Raw genomic sequence first — 25,502 nt, 5'->3', positions numbered from 1 at the left:
TTAGTTGGTGAGGCAGAGCTCCAGGCAGAGGGTGGGACCCCAGAGGGGCTGGCTGTGGGGGCACCGAGGGAGGCTGCCTTGTGTCTGTTACTGAACCAACATTCCTGGAGCGACCACTATGAGTCAGGTGCTGGGTGGAGAGAACCCTGGTGATGAGGGTCTAGTGGCTGCCCTGAGACCCTGCTTAAACTGTTTCTAAACTTGGTTATTTAGCTTTCTCACTCCAGATGTCTTTATGTACTGAAAGCTCTTTTAATTCTTTGCATACTCTGCAGTGGCTGTACAGCCTCTCCCACCTAGATGGCACTCCCCATATTGCTTTCTAAAAATATTGTGGGTTCATGGAGAGTTGGTGAGCTTTTAGAGGTAAAGGAGAAAAACCTAAGAATACTCCAAGGTGACCCTGAAGGTCTGCTTGGGAAAGTTCAGAAGGAGATAGAGTATAATGTTCCTTCTGTTGAACATGAAGGAGAAAATAAACAAAACGAGATTACAGACAGGTACTTTCCCAAAAGCAATGCTTTGAAAAGGCCTAAGTGAAGGCAGACCTTCAGGCTGTGTAACAGCAGGCATGTCAAAACCTGCTCAAAAGTTCCCACCAAGGTTTTGGTTGGACACTTGGTTATTTGTCAATGTGATGGAAAAATGCCTTATGCCAGGCTGCTGGGGGTTTGCCATGAAGAAGAAACAGGACTACCCTAATAAAGAGACAGAGAAAAACAGAAACAAAAACAATGGAGACTGAAGAGTGGGAGAGAGAGGTGGTTTTCCAGTGTAGGTACCAAACCCATACTTCATCCTTCCAGCTCTCTGCAGTTTGTTGGTCTCCTCATCACTCCAGTTGTGGCACTGGGAGGCCTTCTCTTTCACTCACGCCATTCATGGCTTGTTTGGCCTATTCATGGTGGCACAACTTGGAGAACTAAGGGCGTTTTCCAAGAAACAAGGGTTCATAACTTTCCGGGCATGTTGCAGAATGAGTGAACCTACTGGGAGTCTATTTGAATAAGTGTCTCCAGTCCGATGGAAATGAATTTTTCCCAAGAAAGGGAGTTGAGGTGTACAAACTTGGTTCCAAGACAAGAGATTGGGTTTGGAGAAGTGGGATCATTCTCAATATAATTAGAGGTATACCAGGGTGATTTAGGGAAAGAATTTAGCAAGTATAAAAAGATGAGCCATTAACTGGGAGAGAAGTTATTTTCAATACATATAACTAACAAAGGACGGATTCCTGATTATGTAAAGAATTGTTAAAAATAGTAAAAATTCAGCAGAGTTGGTTAAAATATTTATCACAGACATTTCACAGAAGAATAAACAGAAAGGATTAATAAGCTTAAGAAAATATTAGCAACTCCATTAATGAGTAAAATGCCCATTAAAGCCATAATGAGATAATAATTAATGATCAGCAAATTGGAAAAAATTAGCTCAATGATGTCACATGTTGACCCAGATATGGAGCAATGAGACTTTTCATACAATACTAGAAAGAGGGTAAATTGGAAAATAGTTTGGTATTGCCTAGTAAAGTTGAACATTGTGTACACTATGACCCAGGAATTATTTTAGGAGTAGGAATATACCCTAGATGAACTCTTGTGTATGCATACCCAAGAAGATGTTAAAAAATAGTCCATGGCAGCATTGCTCACAATTTCTTTTTAATAAATTGGAAAAACTTAAAGTCCAGTAGCAGTAAAATGTGTAAAAAAATTAATATATATTCACACAATGGAAAACTCTCTATAAATGAAAATGAAAAAGCTACAGCTCTACACATTAATATGAATGAATGTAAAAAGCAATACTGAGTGATGAAATCAAACTACTGAATGATTTATTTTATGTGAAGTTCAACAAACAGGCAAAACTAAGTAATACATAGTTAGGCATACCAACTCCTGTGGTAAAACTCTAGAGAACACAAGGGCCAGGCACAGGGGCTCATTCCTGTAATCCTGGCACTTTGGAAGGCCAAGGTGGGCAGATCCCTTGAGCTCAGGAGTTTGGAAGCAGCCTGAGCAACATGGTGAAACCCTGTCTCTACAAAAAATACAAAAATTATCCAGGTGTGGTGGCACATACCTGTAGTCCCACCTACCCGGGAGGCTGAGGTAGGAGGATTGCTTGAGGCCAGGAGACTGAGGTTATATGGCCACAGCAGTGAGCTGTGGTCACAAAAACAAGAACATAAGGGAATAACAAGCATGAAATATAGGGTCGTGGTTACCACTAGAGAGGACTGGAGAGAGGGGGCATTGATTGTGAAGCATCTAGGTGACTTTCAAGGTATTGGGAATGCTATATTTCTTAAGGTAGGTTAGTTTAATTTTAAAATTATTATTTTAAAATTATACATTATGTATACTCTTACACAATATAGCTTATGATAAAATTATAACTGGAAAAAACAATTTGATTAAGAAATTAATAGTATCTTTCTTTGTTGACTAGAGGTTTATCATGAAAAATTAAGAGATATTTTATATCCCCCCTCCTCTCTGGTAGATTGCTTCCAAACATGGCACAATGTTTTCTATTTTGCATGTCGTTTTGCAATATGACTTTGCTGTCACCCATCAAAAGGTGGAATCTAGGTTAGGCGCGGTGGCTCACGCCTGTAATCCCAGCACTTTGGGAGTCCAAGGCGGGCAGATCACAAAGTCAAGAGATCGAGACCATCCTGGCTAACATGGTAAAACCCCATCTCTGCTAAAAATACAAAAAATTAGCCGGGTGTGGTGGCGGGCACCTGTAGTCCTAGCTACTCAGGAGGCGGAGGCAAGAGAATGGCGTGAACCCAGGAGGCGGAGGTTGCAGTGAGCCGAGATTGCATCACTGCACCCCAGCCTGGGCGACAGAGCGAGACTCCGTCTCAAAAAAAAAAAAAAAAAAAAGATGGAGTCCATTTTCTTGCCCCTGGAATCTGGGTTGACCCTGTGACTTCATTTTGTCAACAGGGTGTAGTGAAAATAACATTGTGCAACTTCTGAGGCTAAGCCTTAAGAGAACACACAGCTACACAGCTTCTGTTCTCACCCTCTTGGAATCATGAGACCACCACGCCATGAAGACAGCCAGAGGGAAGATCATGTGGGAAAAGAGGCCCAGTCATCCCAGCTCTCTCATCTGAGCCAGCCCTAACCAATGCACCTGCTGAATATAGCCACATGAATTAGCCCAGGCAAGACCAGCAGAAGAATAATTTAGCCAACCCCCAAAATCATGAGATATAAGAAAATCGTTGTTTTCAGCTATTAAGTTTTTGGGAGGTTTATTAAACAACAATAGATAACGAATACAGTCCCCCATAATAGAACCTGCGATTGGTGAAGTTCCCCGTAAAAGAACATGAAGCCAGCCCACCCAGAGGAGTGCCTTGTGCCAGACAGACATTAGAGAATCAGCACTGGACAGAGGCATCGCATTGTAGAAAGACCAATGATAATTATAGCAACTACATGGAATTAGATCCAAGTACTGCCACCATTTTCCAGGTGCTTTATGAGCTTAAGGGTTGTTATATGAGCCTCCTAAATGGGAGCTACCACCACTCACTTATAACAGACACCTCTAGCCTCAGGATATGTAGACTTACAGTCATATTTCATTCATTTAGAAAAAGCGAGCAAAAGTGCTATTTCTTTAAGTGAGTGTCATGAACAATTCACATGTCATATACCAGCATACATGGCTGGGATTACCCCTGATTCCTCTCCTACTTCCTGCCACATCCCAACCCCTTTAGGATTTAGGCCATTACCTTCATAGAGACGATGACAAGAAGAGGCATCACAACCTCTGAACTAAATGGAGAAACTAGGAGCACAAGACAAAACTGCTTATGAGCTGGACACATTAATTGGGGATGAGGGAATTTTCTTCAATCCAGGAGTTGACTGTTGCCAAAGCTTGGATTTGGGGATTAAGAACAAAAGTGAACAATGTCTTATTCAATGGAAAGGAAAAAGGAACAGTGGTGGAATATCTGGGGTGTCACTGCAGTCTGGGCAGCGGGCCCACATTGGGGCAGCACTCGGAAAGAGATAATATGGAACCTGTGAGAGCCCTCATTCTGATCCCAAGGATAGATGTCTAGGGGGAAATTAAGTCTGATGAGGCCTGAGGAATGGCAGGAGTCAGCTATGCTTGTGGTAAGGACACCATTGTGGGAGAGCTCTGGAGAGTCAGTAGGATTAATGTAAACAGGTAGTGAGTACTAAGGGCCAAGATGTGTACAGCAATGTGAGTATCTGTCTGTCCACGACTCAGCAGGAAACAGATGGCCCACTCAAGCTGGGCAATTAAAGAGAGTTTAATAAAAGGTTGATTTCAGTGGTGTGGACAGGGCTTACGGAATGTGACAAGGGATGGTGCGGAATCCTGGAGCAGTGAGAGAACAGGGAGCCTTTACCAGCCTGAAGGGGAAAGGGGAAAAACCAATTACAAGGGCTTAAGGAATGAGAAGTACAGAGAAAGCTGCCTGACAGGAGCTGTGAAGCTATGGCTTTCCAGAGACCCTGCTGATACACACCACACCTTGGCCAAATCCAACTGATGCCAGAGGGCAGAGGAGCCTGGTTAACTCAGACCTCTACAGATCAGTCTACAGGGCCACAGAGTGGAGTGAAGGGGAGAGTGGAACTGGGGAATCAAGTAGAAGATGTCAGCACAGAGTACATAGCAGGGCCGGACAGTATGACTTTGCATCTTCCTCCAATGAGGCTCTACTTTCCCCAGATAAAAACAGAAAAAAGGCAGGGTGGAGATGTGGGGATGGGTGGTGGCTTGGGGCCTGGTATGGTCAAGATTATTACTTACTTTTTGTAAAAAAATACTAATACTTTTATCTTTTTTAAAAATTTACTGTTTATTATTATAAAAAATGATGCTCATTTGTAGATGCAACCAATCAACAAAATATAGAAAAATCGGAAGAAGGAAACAAAATACAATGGTAATCTTTAATCTCAGCACCTAGAGATAATAACCATTTGCATTTTGGTGTTCCTCCTTCTAGTGTTTTTGTCTGTGTGTATGCATATGTGTGTGTGTGTGCAAAGGTGTATATGTGCATTTGTGTTATATATCTTCAGGTTACTTAAAAAATAATTGAACACATTACAAAATTCATTGTACTATACAACTTCTACTTGTAGATATATGTCAAAAACCTATGTTTGTACTGCCTTTTCTTCATAGCCTTAAGTAAACAAAGGAACAAATCCCGGCTGTCACTGGTGGTGGCAATATGCTGGGATGAATAGACCACAGAACTGATGAGTGACATGTGGCAGGAGGGGCACGTATGAAACATTTGTAAGAGGAGAGAAATAACTCTGAGAGTTTTGTTACAAATAGATTTTGATGACATGTTCACATATAACTTAGTTACTGAGTAAGTCATTTGGGTAAATATCTATTTCTTTATGAATAACTATTTTCAAAGTTAAGATCTATCATATGTACAGCTTACAGTTTGCTCTTCTCATCTGCCATTCTACTGTGACTGTTTTCCTGTGTCATTAAATATTCTTGTGTGAAAAGTGTTATCACTCTATTCACAGTCCCCTAAAGGGACCACCCTGATTACCACAAGACCCTGCTCCTCTCCTAACCCTTTCAGTCTTAGCTGTTTGGACCAGAGATAGGCCACAGGGAGAAAAACATGGGCCCGATTATGCCAATCAGTTAGTTTCAAGATTTTAGCCTGAGGGACACAGGCTGTGGTGAACATCTCGTCCATAAATGTTTGTGTTATACGTATGACTATATCCTTAGGGCACATTCTTGAAAGGTTAATTACCTGGTCAAAAAGAATGGTGATGTTAAAAATCTTGATATATATTGCCAAGTAACCCTCCAGGAAAAATGTAGAGTGCATATCTTTATGTGTTATAAAATGCCTTGCTGATACCCCTTTTTAAATTTGCATTAGGATAGAAATGTTAATTTATTTGAAAAGTCATCCATTAACACGATTCTGATAAAAAGGCCGTAATAAAAAGCTCACGAAAGGGGCTTTATCAGGCTGTGTTTCCCTATATTGATTAATTTATACTTTTCTAACTTTAATGGAGCCTGTTGCTTGAAAGCAAGTTGCTTCAAGCAAAGTTGCCATGGGACCTAGATTGGGGAGAGAATCTTGCAGCACTGGGAAGGAAACAATGGAGTGTGCAGATGCCCTAGTGAGGAGGCAGCCAGGTTCTGATGGATGTGTGTGGAGGGTGGGAGACAGCGTGCTTCTGCAGGCTTTGGCCATCAACTTTCCATCGGTTTGCTCCTTGCCTCTTACCAGGGTTGAAACTGCCAAAGGGGTAGTCTATTTTCCTTGCAAGATTCAGCACAGTAGGGACACTTAGCAAAGACTTTTTTTTTTCTTTTCATTTTGTAGCTGAAGAGAGAAAATGAGATATTAGAGAGGAAAGGGTATTCTTCTGGGGACAAGGTCTATGGCCTGAGAAGCCTGCCTTGTGGCTATTGTGGAGTGGAGGCAAAGGTTTTTTGAATGCTGGCATGCATGGGGTCAGCAAACTACGGCTCTCAGACTGTGAGCTAAGAATGTTTTTTGTATTTTTATATAGTTAAAAAAAAGAAGAATCTTTTGTGATATGTGAAACTTTTATTACATTCATATTTCATTGTCTATAAATGAAGTACTTGGGCAGTCGAGAAGTTGTGACAGAGACTGTATGGCTCACAAAGCCTCAAATGTTTACTATCTGGCACCTCGAAGAAAACGTTTGTCTACCCCTGTGATAGAAGAGTAGCTCCTGCCTTGAGCACTTACTATGTGCCAGGTATTGTAGTCGTCACTTTACATGCATTTCCTCATTTAGTTTTCCTAACTTTTCCTATGAAATAGTGGGTATGTAATTTATTGATGTTTTTACATCTTGAAAAATGAAAAGTTTAAGAAGTTAAGTTTTTGAAACCTGGTAAAATGGTGAAGCTGAGTTTCAAAGCCAGGTTTCTGACCAGAGAACCTGAAGGTTTAATTGCGTGATCTGATGAATAGTCAATGGACATCTTTCTACAGTGATCTTTAGGCTTTTGTCTCTTCTCAGATTCCTAAACTGTAGTGAATCTGTAGCTGGTATAGAACAAGATAGAGTACAGAAAATGCCTGATGTGGCTCCTGTCACTGAGCAGGGATTAATAGATGTTAGCTAAGACTATTATAAAAATGTAATATAATGATTAATACTAATGAAGTGTCCAAATAATTTACTTTGTCTTTGATATCCTTAGGTCAAATTATCATTGTTTGTTTCTCTCTCTCTTTCTACACACACACACACACACACACACACTCCTACTTCTTCGAAGGCAACAGTCTTGAGATAAAACTTTGTTCACCATTTCCCCTTCTTAAAGTGCAGCTTAGTAATGTTTTCTTTCTCTGCTCAGCGTATCCATTCCTTTTAATTTCTATTGTGGCTCTAATGTCTTCCAGCTGTTGCCACAAATCTTTCCCTTCCTTCTCCCTCCACCTCACTTCCCTAATCCATCTCCATTTCTGATCTCTCTGTAGAACTCAAAGGGCTTTCTGTCCCAGGAAAAAAGAAGGCTTTCAGCATAGGAGGTTTGCAATGCCGATGCTCCAGTAAGTGGGGCAATCTAACAACACAATTACGTTTTTGACATTTAGATGCCTTTTATGAGCCATCTAGCTTTGTGAACTCTGTTTTCTGAAATCAGAGGTTTTCAAAGGTGGAAGAGATTTTATACATTCTTTAAGTCAACCTCATGACTATTGTTAAAATTCTTCTAGCACCTCCTTGACCCACGGGTACCCAGGTTCATTTGGATGCTTCCAGTGTCTAGGGGCTCACTTTTCTCCCAAGGTAATCTATTCCTTTATGAGAAAGCCAATTATTAGAAAAAGCTCTTCCTTAAGAGTTTGCCACTCTGTTACATCTATCCAGCGGTCTCAGGAGTCAAATAAAAAACCCTACTCCTTCTTCCACGGGATAGTCATTCATACATTTGCAGGTTTTCACTATGTCTTCCTAAACCCTCCCTTCTGCCCTTCCACATAGACATTTGTGTCCAGTCCTCAGGACAGTTCTGATAGCTGTCATTGGAAGGAGTTCAGTTCATTGTCGTGATCTCTTTTCAAAGCACCTGGAGCAGTGCTGGACAGAAAATACTTTACATGGTCTGCCCAGCACCAAATTACATGGATTTGGACTATCGGCAGTGTGACCTTGCAGATTGGGATGAAAAACAAGGCAAAACCTGGAGAGATACCCAGAATTTAGTTGCAAACACAAATTGCAAAAGTTGTGTGATCCTAAAGCAATCACCAGTACATGAAAAAAAATTAGAATGTTCCACCAAGTATAAGGCTTTTAGTTAGATGGAAAAGCACTTATTTGTCTTAAGAACCAAAGAAATGCAAAATCCAGTCAAATAATCAGTTTGGGTAGGAACTGCAGATATCTAGGCGAAGAATAAAAATGAGGGATAGTATAGAACTTGGATCCAGGGAAATGGGTTTCTTGTCCTCCCTTCTCCCTCTTCTCTCATCTCATAAACACTCTGATATTACATAGTATTACGATAAAAACTAATTGGGTACAAAGCATTTCATCGAGTTTTCATAAAAAGAAAATACAAATGGCTCCCCACTAAAATCTCTGATGATTTTGTAATCTCATTCTGAGAAGGTCATTTTCCACATTATACACATTATATGAGTGGGTAATCCCAAAATTTGTACAGGATAATAAAATAATTAACTTAAAGGCTAAACCGTTTCCTATCTTGGAAGATTTGGAATTGTGTAGATATGTTTTAAGAAGAATCAAACATAGTATATTAATATTTTTATATCATGAAATTGGTGTATAGTTAGCAATTTGTGTATTTGAAATAATTAGAAAAATTTTTGAGGGTCATTCTTGTTAACCCAATTTAAAATGTGTAGTTGAGAACTTGACTTAGACTTACAATTTTAACTGAAAATCTTACTAAATTTATGTACAGTATTAGAACATTTAGGAAAATCTGGGACATCATATTTATAAATATATTATTTTAATATTAATTGCCTGGGAAGTTTTGTCTTGTAAGTCAGTGGTTAAAGAGATTTGCCAAAATATAACAGCTATTTTAAATTTATAAATACAGTTCAAATGTTTTAAGGTCTTTAAGTTCATAGGTAGGGCCAAGTATTATTTCAAAGTCCTTTTAAAAATGATTGTTAAGGCCGGGCGTATTTTATATATATATATATATATAAAAAAGAGATTGTTACATGAGCTTACCTGTATAACAAACCTGCACATGTACCCCTGAACCTAAAATAAAAGTGTTAAAAAAGATTGTTTAAATTTACTATAATTGAGTGATAGGCTTTGTCACCTCAACTTAAAAGCTTAAGAAATCGATTGTTAAAATACATATCTTAAAGTATCATATATTAAAATTTAAATCCAAACTTAATCCCTCGAATAGTCTTTTCAAAGGTTACTTCAAGGGTCTGAAAAACCTCACACTGAACAATGATCTCCCTGATGGTCAGCAGCCTCCTAGGTTGGGTTGGTAATTTCAGCCCAGGCTGAAAAATTCTTATTCATACTGAGCTTGCAATCAATTGATCCCTAATTTACCCTTTCCTGAATTTTTCTCATATGAACTACTATCATGTTAGGGTTACCCAGTTCTGAACTTGTGCAGTTCACATTTTGGACATGAGAACAGGACTTTGCATTTATCCTTATCAATTGTCGTCTTGCTGGCTTGGGACCATTATTCCTTTCTTGCTAAGATTAAATGCTGGCTGACTGAGTTAGTTTTGTTTCTCTCATCAACCTAATTTTCTATACTAGCTCTTCTTCCCCAGATACTATGGCTATGGGTGAAATATGAAAGCTTCCCTGTGTTTAGCTCCTCCCACATTTATCCAAATCAAATTTTCCTTTACAGCATAGCTCAGTTTCCTAGGCCTCAGTCCTCACTGCTTTCCCCTTTTCTAACTTCCTGTAACTTCCTTTCTAACCAATCATTTTGTCCCTCAATTGCATGATAGCATGCGCTGACTTAACTTTCCCTTTCAGGGTGTTAGCTCCTAGAGTATAAGAGCTTTGACTTATTTGTTCTTCAACAGCTAGCACAGAGCCAGTGGTTGATCCATAGGCATTTGTTCAATGAAAGAATTTCCACAGAAGCATCATTACATACAGTTTCATTACCACCTGTGTGCAGATAGCTTTTCAACCATACAGATATGACTGACTTCTCAGACTCTTGCCAGGGCATCTCTCTAGTTATGTTAGTCGTATTAGCAGCAGCAGCAACAGCAGCAGCAATCACAGCAAATAATTCCTAAATACTTAACATGTGACAAACATTGCTCTAAGTGCTTTATCTGCATTAACTCATTTATTCCTCACAATATGCTTACAAGACAGGTACTATTATTATTTCCACTTAGCCAAGGAATGGATGAGTAACATGCCCAAGATCACACACTAGTAATTGGTAGAATACACTGGTATCTGCATGCAGATTCATTCCAGAACTTGCACTTCACAGGGTGCCCAGATACTGCCTTAAATGTGAATTACATGGAATTTTATATTGAAAAGAATGTCAAGTATCTTCTAGTCCAGTGATCTTCAAACTGGAGCATTTGTATTTCTAGAGGAGTAGAAGTATTTTTCAAAGGGTACTTGAGCACAGATATTTGAAGAGGATCCATTTCTAGATCCTGAACTTCCATACTATTATTATTATTATTAAACTTTGTGTTTTATTAAATTAGGTCTGCCTAAGAAGTGGTTCCTGTTCACAGTAGTCATTTTCCCACTTTACAAAAGAAAGACATGTTCCTCACCCACCTAAGATCTTACTTTGGTGCCTTATTACAAGTTGTGAGGCTCCCTGGGCACTAAGCAAAAGGGAAGCCTTAATTAACAATAGCACCACGAATCCCAGGAAATTTGATCTTTGGGGAGCATTTCTATGTAAGCATTTTCAGTAACTTGCCTAAACAGATGGAAATTGAGGGTTTATCTGTGATTCAAAACTAGCTAATGATAGAGCTGAGAGAAAAGCTACATCTCAAATCACGAAAAATGAATTTCAAAGTAGGGGTTTATAGGGAAAGGAAAAGTTTTGAGGGAAAGGATTGGAGAAGGGATTTCAGTTGGGAGGAGAGTAGTATAAAAGAAAGTTTGGGGAAGAAATTAGTAAGCACTATATCAGAGACCTATGGATTTTTCTAGTTTAGGTCTGGTTTTGAAAAGAATGAGAAAATGGGCTATTTCAATGACGATGAAGGGATTTCAAAACTATCCTTGAAGAAACATAATGCTGCAGTAAATTACAAAACAAAAGAATCCTGAATGCTTTTATAGGAGAACTGGGTGGGATAGAGATCTCAAAGAGAATGTATTCAAGAGGCTTTTGCAATAATTTAGGGGTCACATAAAAGTGTCTGGACTCAATAGAGGCTACACAACTGGAAAAGAAAGAGTTGGTCTGAAATAGATTGCAGATAAAATAATCAACAAGACTTTGGGGTAAGTACTGAAGAAAAATCAAAGATGGCGCCTGAGTTGTGAGCCTGGTGACTGAAGACATGGTGGCACATTATACTGACTTTAATAAGGAATGAGTGGGGAGGCAAGAAGAAAGATTCATTCACTTTTAAAATCCATTCAACAAGTATTTATTGGGCAAATACTATGCAACAGTCACTACTAGATGGTGAGGTGAATATACAGTGGGGAAATAAAACATTTTGTTACTATCTTCATGGAGCTTGGTCCAGGAAGGAAGAAAGAAAGACAATACGCAACAAAAATACCCAAATTCCAGATAATTGCTATTGAGGAAACAAATTGTGTATGGATGATAGGGAATAACAAAAGAGGGGTTTCTACTTAGAGCAAGTGGTCAGATAAAACCTATTTAGGTGATATTTAAGATGACATATCTAAAGCATAAGCCTAATCTCTTTTTTGCTGTCCAAAGAGCAATAAAAGAGGCAAGTAACATTTCTTAAGCACTGAAGACTACCAGAAGTTTGATACCATATGACCACATTCTCATTTTACAGATGAGGAAAACTGAAGCTCAGTAACAAGCTGATCAATGTCACATAGAATTCAACACCATGAACCCAAACAATGTCAATACCTTATAAGTGCTTCTAAGGAGAATGAATCATCAAAGAAAATAATCTTTAGCAAAGAAGTTGGACTTGATCCTGGAAGGACTATAGCAGACATTATAAAGAAAGAGGACATGTAGCTACTTCAGATGAATTCAGACCACTGGATTGAGACAAGTCCTAGACACTGAAGGAAATTTGGACTGTAATAGACAGCCACTGTCAGAACCCTCTGAAAACACGGGGAAAACATCAGTGATGAACAAATGTACCCCCTTTTAACATAGAGATGGGAGTGGTAGCTTATGAAAAGAATAGGCCAGTGGAACTGATATTGATCTCCCTGCCAAATTCTGGACTAGTGTGCCAACAGAGAGGTTAGGAGCCCAAGCTTGGTGTCAGACACACTGTAAAGGAGCAAATTTCAGTTCCTCCACTTCCTAGCTGTCTGGGCTCAGGTTCTTCATCTGCAAACAGATGAAAATGACCATTTTATAGGGATGTGAAGGTGCAGTGAACTCATGTATATACAGCACTTAGTACAGTGCACAGTAGATGGAGAGCATTCAATAAACAGCAACAATTACAGTTACAATTTCTCAAATTGCTTATTAAGCACATGACTGGCAAGCACTTAGAAAAGGAAGCGGTGATAGCCAATCAGTCCTTCATTCTACAAATAATTCTTGAGTGCCTGCTAGGGGTCTTTCCTAGGGAGAAAAGAAAAGATGCGAAAAGGAATTATGTTTTATATTCTGCCTGAAATGGAAAGATTTGGCTTATTCATTAACTATCCTATTTCCATCACTAGTTATACCGTACACAGTTCTTTCTGCCTGATCTGGCAGGGAGGTTGTAATTCTGCATTTTTGTGTGTGGCGTTGCAATCTATCTGTTGCCATGGAGAGATAAAGTGAAAAGAAGGCAAACCCTGGCTTCAATACAAACAGTGTCAAAGAACAAATATAGAAAAAAAGTAATGAAAACAAATGGAAAAAGCGAAATGGCTTTCTGCTTGAATGTGTATATGACAGCATGAAATCTGTTCTGGCATGAGGGAAAACAGGAAATAGAACCAATACCTTATGTTTTAAATATTTGTTTAAATTCATATTTTTAAATGTAAAAGTAGCCATGAAGATATCATAAGAAGAATGCAGACAATATCAATTGCAAATCATTTTTACACTTTATTTTCTTTGTGGTTAGAGCTAATTTGATAGCGATTTTTTACTCTGAAGACCTGACACCTAGGTTGTTTGAATTGCAAAGATGATAAAAGGATACATGGCTCCTTTTCATTTAGACTTGCAAAAAATAATTTAAGAAATTTTAGTTACATCATTTAATTTCACATTCTCTTTCCCTAACACATACTCTCCTGGTAGAAAGGCATACTTCTTGCGATGGCATTGGAGACAACGAGGCAATTGATATTTATTAAGCACCTACTACACTGTATACATTTTCATATATATTATTTCACTTAATGTACTCAGCAACAAGGGGTCGAGGATACTCTCTCTATTTTTAATCAGGAGCTAAGGTTCAGAGAAGCTGTGGGACTTGCCCAAGATCTCACTGCTAACAAGGCAGGTTAGGGATTTTTATCTCAAATTTTTTGACTCTAAGCTTGGAGCTCTGACCACTTTCTGATACTACCTCCTATCAAACTCAGTGGTTTAGAGGACAGAACACAGGCTGGGAAGAGGAGATCTGGGTTCTCATTCCCGGTGTTAAAAACTGTGGGATAGTGGAGAAACTACTTTTCTGGGGTCGTTTTCTTATTTGTAAAAGAAAAAATGGAGGGCTACAAAACCTGGGGTCACCCTCCAACTCCATCCGACAGGTCTACAATCTGCGGTCAGAGGTGGATTCGCTGTGAAGCTAATAAAGTTTGAGCTCCAGAAGTCCTCACTTGCACAGCTCCTGTGAATGATAGTTGCTGCAAGGAGCTGTAGAATGTTCTAGGTGGAGAGAAATGCTACATTGCCATCAGGAAACATTCCTATGTACTCATTTCTGGAAAACCACCTAAAAACCATTCTCAGAGGAATGGTTCTGAATTTCTAAGATTCCAGGAGTTTGAAAGTCTAAATAAATATTCACTTTTGTACCTGATGTGTTTTCACATTTTTTAATCCTTTTTTCCTAATGAAGGCCTTACAAATTGTATAAGCATCAGGCTCTGTCTCCCTCTGTTTTGGTTCTGTGGAGCAGTGGGAAAGGGAGCAGGAAAAGGAGGAAAACTGAAGCAGGAGACTTCAGAAGCTTCCTTAAGCTGCCCAAGTGCCCTCAAAGCTGCCAACCTGCTTTGTATCCCATAGTTCTTCCCTGGAGAGGAAAGTCATATTCTACAGAGATTGTGGGGCCTATGCACCCTCCTGGTCCTTCCTCAGACACATGACTACTTTGGACAGCTGCTGTGCTGACTTGTGGGCACCCTGAGATGCCACTCATGCCCAGCAAGCATAAGCTGAGATCCTCCCCAAGTAAAAGCTTTTATTGTATAAGCATCAGGGTCTGTCTCTCTCTGTCTTGGTTCTGTGGAGCAGTAGGAAAGGGTGCACAAAAAGGAGGGAAACTGAGGCAGGAGATTTCAGAAGCTTCTGCCTCAGTTTGTTTTATTTAAAAATTTTTTTTAAATAATAATTTAAAAAATGCCCTACAAAGAAAAGGACAGAGGTCCCCACTCATCAGCTCTGTGTGTGGAAACTTCTGAGGGACAGTGGCAAAGAAAGGCCTCCAGGCAGGAGGCCCTGTGGAGGAAAGAATGCCTTTGACAGTCAGTGTTTCAGCAGCCTTGGGAACCTCTCAAGAACCAACTGATACTGAGATCTTCAACCATATTCTGCCACCTGCCTGGCCCACGTCTGCTAGCCTGTCTTCCCTGCTGTCTTTGCCACTCCCACCGCTTATGGTTCTCACTTCACAGTGTGAAGAAATCACAAGCAAGGGTGGGCAACAAGTTCTCAGTCTGTGTCTACATGGGAATCAAAGCAGCAGACTGGATAATTCAGGGTGGAAAACTTTCTTTTGCATCAATCTTGTTGATCACTTATTTCAGGCATTTTTCTTTTTGAAATGTCCTAATGATTACTTCCAATTGCCACTTCAATTTAAAAGGCAATAAATAACCTCTGAGCTCCCTTCTCAAGCAGTTTAGTTACAAGAGGTGGAATGGCTGAGGGCAGAATAAATTTTTGAGGCCTCTTGCCTTGTTTCTTGGGAGACTCATTTTGATCTTAAGTAGACCAGATATTGCAGAATGTACATGCAGGGCCTGTGTTTGTCCTCATACTCCTTCCCACCATCTTGACTGCCATCCTCACCTTCACCCGGCCTGTGTTTGTCCTCATACTCCTTCCCACCATCTTGACTGCCATCCTCACCTTCACCCTAACTTCCAGTTCCAATGATCCTGAACCTCTGGGGGCTCAGCCTTTTTTGTAGGCATGGCCTAGAGGCTTAGGAAGGCCTGAAATGAGGTTCTGTGAATACCCAAGTCAAGCTCTGTTGATCTCTCTAGAGACTGGCACTGCCCAATACAACATCCTGCTGTATCGAGAATATTCCATGTCTGTGCTATCCAATGGAGTGACAATGGACTGAAGTGTACGAGTCACATGTAGCTACTGAGCACTTAACATGTGCCGCTAAGAAAATGAAGTTTTAATATTATTTGATTTTAATTAATTTAAATTTAAATAGGCTCATGTGGCTGGTGGCTATCATGTTGGACAGCACAATTCTAGGTCTCAGATGGCATGTGCCCCACCCCCATGGATCCACTTACGTTCCTGGTTTCAGACCAAAGTCATTGGGCAGGCGAATTAATACACTGTTAATCAGGAGGAATTGGTGGCATCAGATTTTCCATAAATATCTGAAATGCGTCACTTTGCCCTTGTTCAGTAGTTGACATTAAAGTGAGAAGCACTCATATTACAGAGTGCCCACCAGGTGAAAGCATCATAATTATATTATGTATATATGTATGTGTCTGAGACAAAAACATTCCACAATCTTCTGCCTCCCCAACCCCTTGATAACCTCTGTTAGCCTGATAGGAGCAAAGGTTGCTTACTAAAGAAACAAGAAAAGTGGAGACCAGGTAAACTATATTATATATGAAAGAGCCTGAGCTTACAGGGATGAGAAATGTGAAGAAGATACCTGAAGGGCAGGTAGAGGGTATCAGCAAAGGAGGCAGGAGTGTTAAGGAGAGAAAGAGATGAGAGGCTGGGACACCTGCCACCCAATGTGGGACTTTGGGGACTTGGTCGTGTCAAGAGTTTTAAGGATATTTTGCTCTGTATTAGGTACTTCAATAATAATTTTCATAGTATACACTTTTAGTACTATGTCCCAGCACTGTTCTTTATATCTATTAATATATTGAATCTTGAGCCTCTAGGCCTTGGCTTTAAGAGAAGCTGAGTCTTCGGAGCTTAAGGACCATTGGGACTGAATGTTAGGGCAGAAGTCAGGGTGGTTGTCAGGGTGGTAGGAAGAAGAATGGGCACAGACACAGGTCTTGCATCTAAATTCTGAAGCCCTAGCCTACCTAAAATCAAGAGAGGTCTCCAAGAAACAACGCAGCAGGCCTCAGAAACATTTGTCCTAACTTGGCCATTCCACCTCTTGTCATTTCCAGTCCTACAGAGTAAATACTTTCATTACCTCCATTTTACAGATGAAGAAACAGAGGCACAGAGATGACCTCGGTAACCTGGTCAACGGGACACAAACAGTAAAGTGGGAAAAGCAGGATTTGAACTTAGGCAATCTGACTCTTAAGTCCATGGCTTAATCATACATGTGTTGCCCCTTCTAAGTCCCGTTTGCCATCCTTAAAGACACTTCTTAGTATATATGTGTTACTTTTCAAAGTATTTTGAAACTGATTTCTGTTTCCTTTGAGTGTGACACCCTGGCTAGACAGGATGGGAAGAAGGTGGCCTAGATTTATTTGAGACCCACACATGATCTCCTAACAACTCAAAGAAGTTTCTATAATTATCTTTATTTTATAGGTTTGAGAGGATAAATGGCTTAACCAAAATCATGTCACAAGGATTTGAATAAAAGTCTGTGGCAAGGCAGCCAGATCACCTGAGGTCAGGAGTTCGAGACCAGTTTGGCCGACATGGTGAAACCTAGTCTCTACTAAAATTAGCTGGGCATGGTGGCACACGCCTGTTATCGCAGCTACTTGGGAGGCTGAGGCAGGAGAATTGCTTCAACCCAGGAGGCAGAGGTTGCAGTGAGTGGAGATTGCGCCACTGCACTCTAGCTTGGGCAACAGAGTGAGACTCTGTCTCAAAACAAAAACAAAAACATCTTTGGGGCTTTTCTTCATGTTCTTCCAATTACCAATATTTTTGACTCCACAGTTATACTTACTGCTTCTTAGCTTTAGGAAAAATGTCACTGGCTTTTTCACCTAAATTTGAGTAAGTGAGAAGATACTGAGTAAGTTTGACAGAAAGGAAGCAAGCCACAATTCTATCATTCTGTCTCCTGGAGCTGGTAGTTTCTTACAGGGCTACTCCACATTAATTATGAGGGATGGATCCCAAAGGGAACAACAGCAAAATGAAGATGGTTTGCAGAAAATGAGATTTATGAGCAGAGGCCAAAAGAATTGGATTCATAGATTTGTAAGCATGTTTCTCAACTCTTTCTACATGAAAATGACTTGAAAAGCTTTTAAAATACAAATGCCCAGGGCACAAGGCAAGGATTTTGCTATGATTTGAATGGTTGTCTACTGCCAACTCATGTGAAATTTAACTGCCACTGTAACAGTACAGTCTTAAGAGGTAGGACCTTTAAGAGGTGATTAGGCTGTGAGTATTCGGCCCTCATGTATGGATTAATGCTGTTATGGTGAGAGTGGGTTCATTATCATGGGAGTGGATTCCTTATAAAAGGACAAATTCAGCCTCCTTTTGTCTCTCTCTTACCCTCTCACTTTCTTACCTTCTGCCATGGGATCACACAGCAAGAAGGCCCTCACCAGATGCTGGTGTCTTGATCTTAGACTTTTTAGGCTCCAGAACTCTGAGAAATAAATTTCTATTCATTATAAATTGCCCTGTCTCAGGTATTCTGTTACAGCAGCACAGAAGGGACTTGGATTCCAATCAGTAAGTTTAGGAACTTTCACCTAAGCCCTGGCATAGAGATGAGGCAAAAAGAAGGGATGGGCATGTTTGTGGCTGTGCAGCTGGTCACATTTCCACAGCAGCCCCTTAACAAAGTGGGTGTATATTTGGACACTACAGGCTGAAGGTCTGTGTTCAAATTCTGGTTCTGATCCTTATTAGCTGAATGACTTTAGCCTTGTAAATTAATTTTCCCAAAGTATAATTTTTATCATCTGGAAAATGAGGATGTTTTTCTCCTTTACTACTGCCTGTTATGTGGAATTGGGTTTGAGGATTATTTAAAACAATGATGGACAAATTAACCTGGCACACAGCAGGTGCTCAATGCTTTTGATAGATCTGATTTAAGAATGAATGGAGAACATTTGGAACAAAAATATCTGTCAAACATAGGGATATACTACCAAGAGCAAATGAATTTTACTCTGGGGATTTTAAATACTTTGTGATTTTCTGAGCACTGATTACTAAGTACTGCCATATACTTTAAAGTTTCCTTATAATTAAGCACACTGGCCATGGAATTATTTTCTGATGAATTATAAGACATACCTTTCATTTTTAAAGGAATTTTTAAAATTAATAGTACACTTTTATCATGAGTAATTATATTTTTAATTGCACAAATGTCCATCAAACATGTTCTTTTTCAAATGCTACAAAGCACTGGGCATTTCCAGAAAAGTCTGTTATCTGTTAAATGGCTGCCATGGAAATTCTTTTAAAGGCCGAGTACAAACCAGACCTGCATTAAAGCACTTTAGAAGTATCAACACAAGAGCTAATTAATTTTCTTCAAAGACATTAAACTAGTTTAGAGTTATGACTATAGCATTGAAGGAAATGAATAACTGAAGTACTAGCAAATAACTGTCTCTCTTTCAAGGCAAGGGTAAAGTTATAGAGTGCTAATCCTCCAACTCTTATAGCAGAAATACCAAAATCTGCAAGTGGGCACATACACTCTCTGGTTTCATTCTCAGAATAAAAAAGAATTCCTAACATGGAATAATTGTTTGTCCTGCTCTTTCAGAATGTGATCAGCCAATGCCCGTGAGTGACCACAGGGAAATTCACCTGTTTTACGCTGAATTTTTACAGAAAATAGAAGAGACCCGTTGCGAAGAAGAATATAAATTTAGTAGACCCTGAGTGTATTTGCTTGGCATTCCCTGAAGTCCACTGTAGGGCTGGCATTGTTGCCAATCATCTTCAGTCAGCAGAGCCCCGGTTAAAAATATCTGCCTGCTGTACCAAGAAGGCAAAGACAGTATTGCCTTTTAATGAGTCTGCTTGGCTGCCTGTTTCCTCAGTTTCCTCCTTGCTCCAACAAGCATACTATTGCAGGTTGGGTTGTTTAAGAGTAGGCTCAGCTCTCAGCCTTATTACCATCTTTTTAGACACCTTTGCTCCATGAGAGCCATGTGGAGGAAGAAGTGAATATGCAGATTGAAGCGCAAAAGAAGAAAGATGAGGCAGAGGTCCAGGTAAACTGCTAGCATGTGCACTGTGGAGGCCACAGGAGCAGAAACATGGAATGTCAGAGGCTGGGGACGCTGGTACAAGTTGTTGGACTGTGTGCCACTGTCTGGAACTTATCTCTCAATGGATCTAGAACTTCCATCACCAACTGATCACCAAGACCACTTCTGTGAGACCCACTCTGCTCACACCAAAACAGCTCCTGTTAGTCTGGACCTGTGATATTCTAGACTAGTTCTGCTCTCAGATGTGGCTGAGTATAACATCTATATAAGTCATCTCTTCTGCTATCTTCGCTGAAGAATTTTTTTAAAAGGTAGGCTAATCAGTAGAGACTAAGATCCTAGGATTGACCTTCTGTATGAGCCTTCATCAGAGACATTCACACCAAATGCTGCAGATGGGCCTCATGATGATGGTGGACATGTTCTTTAACTATCTAAATCACATTATCATGGCTGGGCGCGGTGGCTCATGCCTATAATCCCAACATTTTGGGAGGCTGAGGCAGGTGGATCACCTGAGGTCAGGAGTTCACGACCAGCCTGGCCAACATGGTGAATCTTGGTCTCTACTAAAATTACAAAAATTAGCTGGGTGTGGTGGCATGTGCCTGTAATCCCAGCTACTTGGGCGGCTGAGGAAGGAGAATTGCTTGAACCCGGGAGGTGGAGGTTGCAGTGAGCCAAGCTGGCACCACTGCACTCTAGCCTGGGCAACAGAGGGAGACTCTGTCTCAAAAAATAAAAATAAAAAATAAAAATAAATGTAAAAAATCACATTATCAGTATTGCTAGCCCCTTCTCCTGCTCACCCCAAGTCAAATTCTATTTCAATGATAGATAGGCAAGTTGGAAAGAGCTAGATTTTGATGTCAGAGAGACCTGAATGGATTTGCTGCTTTTCAGCTATGTGACCTTGGGTGGGTTAATTAACCTCTTAAGCCTGGTTTCCTTATCTATAGGATGAAAGTAATAAAATCAACCTAATGTAAGGATTACAGGAAATGATTCATGTACAGCTGCCAGTACATAATAGGCAGACCTTTGGTCAGAAACATAATTAAAAAAAATTGATTCTTCTTGCTCCTGACCCACCCATAGTAACTTGTTTGGTAAATGATGCATCAAATTATTATACAAAAAGTTAAGGAAGCATAATATGGAGAAACTTGCATTTCTCGAAAATTATTGAACTATACCAAGCCATAATAATCAATCCCTTAGAAAAGCAGATTATAAAACTGTATATGCTTGTTATAAAAACACATGCATACACACACACATTCACATTAATGGAAAAAGCTTTGGGACGATGCAATAAGAGGTTTTCAAAGGTTCCCTGCATGGTTGGTAAGATTTCATCTTTTTGCACAAATGGATTTTCTAATTTTCTTCAATGAATATGCATTAATTATGAAATTAAAAATCCATTTCTAAAACCATTTTGTAGCACTTAAATGGCATTGTTAATTTAAAATATATCTTTATCCCAGTTCCATCTTTTGCATGAGGACATTGACAGCCTGGTGCCCTGGAAGCCTTCCTATTTGCACAGTGGCATAGGAATAGCAGGTGCTGAGGCCTGTGTCTTAAGGTCCAGAGTCTGAGAGATAAGGGAGAGAAGACCTAGTGAAGAACCAATGAGGAGTGCCTCTTTATTCTGCAAATGGGGGAAATTGCATTGCTAGATTAAGCACTTACTGGATGTTCAAGATGCAAAACACAGGAACTGTTCCTGAAGAGCATCAGGCAAGAAAAGGAAATGCTAACCTGGGGAATGGTCTTCCAGGCAGGAAATCTATCTGGAAGAAACATAAAGTGTACAAGGGCATCCAGTCAGCATCTGTCACTCCTAGATTTTCTCCCATATCTCTCTTAATTACTCTGTCCCAATAGGACTGCCCCATCCCATGCACCTCTGTGCCATTTCACATCGCTAGATCTCCACTTATACTTGTGCAAATATATACATGCACACACAGGCACACACGTGAGTCCATATAAACACATACTTGTATGTTCCTGTTGTTCAGATCCCGTTGATAGAAAAGGGGCAAATCTTCCAAGATCCAAAGACCTCCTACAGGCTAGGTTGGATTAGGTGGGGGATCTTCCTTGGGAAACTAAGGGCAGCATGGAAAGAGGGAGATTCCTAAATATGGTTGATCAGAAAATCAAAGGTCTGAGTCAGGGAAGAGATACCCCAGTACCCCAACCTAGGGAATGAGCCAAGGTCAAAACAGAAACTAGATCCCAGGCCAGAAACTAAGAAAATTGGGAAACTGACCAGAAAGAAACAAAGTGGGTGTGCAGATCAGTAAAGGACAAGTGCTTGAAGTCAGGCAAACCTGGACTTATCTGTGCTTCACCACTCCCTAGTGTGATATTGGGAAAGTCTCCTCACCTCCCTAAGCCTTGGTTCCTCGTCTGAAAAATGAGCTTGATTATACAACCTTACAGTGTTGTTGGGAAGATTCAATCAGACATGCATGTTACTGTAGGCCTGGCTTAATAACAGGCTCAGCTGTGTGGCTGTAGCCTGACCATCCAGCTTCAATGTAATGGAGACTGCAATGGAGAGTGGGGAACCCCAAGGGCACATCAAGTGAGGACGGGCCATGGCTTTGCTACCCTGGGTGCCCTTTATGTAGAAAATTTAAAAGTAGTGATAAAATGAAATAAAAAGTATTGTTGCATAGGCAAGCTGAGAGCCAAATCATGAATGAACTCCCATTCACAATTGCCACAAAAAGAATAAAATACCTAAAAATACAGCTAACAAGGGAAGTGAAGGACCTCTTCAAGGAGAATGACAAACCACTGCTCAGAGAAATCAGAGATGACAAAAACAAACGGAAAAACATTCCATGCTCATGGATGGGGGAATCAATATCGTGAAAATGGCCATAATGCCCAAAGCATTTTATACATTCAGTGCTATTCCCATTAAACCACCATTGACATTCTTCACAGAATTAGAAAAAAACATTTTAAAATTCATATGAAACCAAAAGAGAGCCTGAATAGCCAAGGTAATCCTAAACAAAAAGAACAAAGCTGGAGGCATCATGCTACCTAACTTCAAACTGTGCTACAAAACTACAGTAACCCAAACAGCATGGTACTGGTACAAGGACAGACACATAGATGAACGGAACAGAATAGAAAACCAGAAGTAAGATTGCACACCTACAACCATCTGATCTTTGACAAACTTGACAAAAACAAGCAATGGAGAAAGGATTCCCTGTTTAATAAATGGTGCTGGGAGAACTGGCTAGACACATGCAGAAAATTGAAACTGGACCCCTTCCTTAAACCATGTACAAAAATAAACTCAAGATGGATTAAAGACTTAAATGCAAAACCCAAAACTATAAAAATCCTAGAAGAAAATCTAGGCAGTACCATTCAGGACATAGGCACAGGCAAAGAAGTCATAACAAAGAAGCCAAAAGCAATTGAAACAAAAGCAAAAATTGATAAATGGGATCTAATTAAACTAAAGAGCTTCTGCACACCAAAAGAAACTATCATCAGAGTGAACAGACAACCTACAGAAGGTCTAATATCCAGCATCTACAAGGAACTTAAATTTACAAGAAAAACTCAAACAACACCGTTAAAAAGTGGGCAAAGGACATAACAGATACTTCTCAAAAGAAAACATACATGCGGCCAACAAACATATGAAAAAAACCTCAATACCACTGCTCATTAGAGAAATACAAATCAAAACCACAATGAGATACCATCTCACACCAGTCAGAAAGGCTATTATTAAAAAGTCAAAAAACAACAGATGGCTGGTGAGGTTGTGGTGAAAAAGCAACACTTTTACACAACTGGGAGTGTAAATTAGTTCAACTATTGTGGAAGATAGCGTGGCGATTCCTCAAAGACCTAGAGGAAGAAATATCATTTGACCCAGCAATACCTTTACTGGGTATATACCCAAAAGAATATAAATCATTTCATTATAAAGACATATGCACATGTATGTTCATTGTAGCACTATTCACAATAGCAAAGACATGGAATCAACCCAAATGCCCATCAATAATAGACTGGATAAAGAAAGTGGTACATATACACCATGGAATACTATGCAGCTGTAAAAAGGAACAAGACAGTGTCATTTGCAGGGACATGGTTTGAGCTGGAAGCCATTATCCTTAGCAAACTAGTGCAGGAACAGAAAACCAAACACTGCATGTTCTCACTTATAAATGGGAGCTGAACAATGAGAACACATGGACAAATGGGAGGAACAACACACTCTGGACACTGGGGCCTGTCAAAGGGTTGGTGTGGAGAGAGAGCAATACCTAGATAGTCTGTGCAGCAAACCACCATGGCACACATTTACCTGTGTAACATACCTGCACATCCTGCACATGTACCCCTGAACTTAAAATAAAAATTGGAAATCAAAAAGAAGAAGAAGAAGAAGGAGGGAGAAGGGAGAAAGGAGAAGGGGAAGGGAAAGAAGAAGAAGAAGGAAGAGGAAGAGGAGGAGGGGGAGAAGGAGAAAGAGAAGGAAGAGGAGGAGGAGGAGGAGGAGGAGGAGGAGGAGAAATGTGTTGTTGCAACTACTGAATCAATTCAGTACTCACTGAATACTGAATTGTGCCAGCAATTCTAAACAATGTCAGTGCTAACACTCCTCCCTGCTAGGGAGCTGCTCCACTCCCACACCCCCTCCCACTCCTACCCCCGCCTATAGAATACTCTGGCCTAAAGAATTAGCAAAGGAAATGGCCACCACCAGATTCTTATCTCTTTCCCAAATGGGCTGCCGCTCCTCTGAGTGGAGAGAGGAAACTACACAGGGCCAGCACTGCAGAGGTGCCCCCTGACTTCAATGTTTTCAGGGTCTCAGTTGCTCTTCCCTCTTGGCCCAGTTCATCTGTTCTGCCTGTAGCACCCTGTTATTCTTCCACACTGGGCAGGCAGGCCTTGGTCCACACTCGCGGGTACCACATGGGAGACTATTTCTGGGAAACCGGGGGGCTCCAAATTTCTCCAGAGAAGAAGCCTCAGACAAAATCCTGGGGGAAATGCAGGGAGAACTTCAGCAGAAAGGCCCTGATCACAAAGGCAATGTTACTCTTTTGTTTCAGGTGCCCCTCTCTCTTCCTCTCCTCTCTTGACACCCACACACCCAGTCTAGACCATGCCTTACTATTAAAGATACCAAGAATTAGAGTCGGCTTGTGAATTATTCTTCCTTCTCATTCAGAAGCACTGAGAGGTAAACAAATGGTGCTGGCCCTGTGCAGGGAGGGAGAAGGTGTAGTTTCCTCTCTCCACTCAGAGAAGCGGCAGCCCATTTGGGAAAGAGATGAGAATCTGGTGGTGGCCGTTTCCTTTGCTAATTCTTCAGGCCAGAGTATTCTACAGGATGGGGTAGGAGTGAGAGGGGGTGTGGGAGTGGAGCAGCTCCCTAGCAGGGAGGAGTGTCAGCAAAAAGAATAATTCACAAGCCGACTCTAATTCTTGGTATCTTTAATAGTAAGGCATGGTCTAGACTGGGTGTGTGGGTGTCAAGAGAGGAGAGGAAGAGAGAGGGGCACCTGAAGCAAAAGAGTAACATCTCCTTTGTGATCAGGGCCTTTCTGCTGAAGTTCTCTCTGCACTTCCCTCAGGATTTTGTCTGAGGCTTCTTCTCTGGAGAAAATTGGAGCCCCCCAGTTTCGCAGAAACCGTCTCCCG

At 40.5% G+C, this 25,502-nt stretch overlaps 1 protein-coding gene across 1 annotated transcript in view; it reads left to right on the top strand.

Annotated features, from left to right (window-relative positions):
- Positions 1-25,502, top strand: part of LOC107000219 (uncharacterized) — a 106,940-nt gene that overhangs the window by 33,376 nt on the left and 48,062 nt on the right. The window lies entirely within an intron of this gene.

The sequence above is a fragment of the Macaca mulatta genome, chromosome 9 (assembly GCF_049350105.2).
Source record: "Macaca mulatta isolate MMU2019108-1 chromosome 9, T2T-MMU8v2.0, whole genome shotgun sequence".
Classification (NCBI taxonomy): Eukaryota; Metazoa; Chordata; class Mammalia; order Primates; family Cercopithecidae; genus Macaca; species Macaca mulatta.
Note: the sequence above shows the minus strand (reverse complement) of the source record. Positions and strands in the feature narration are given on the sequence as shown.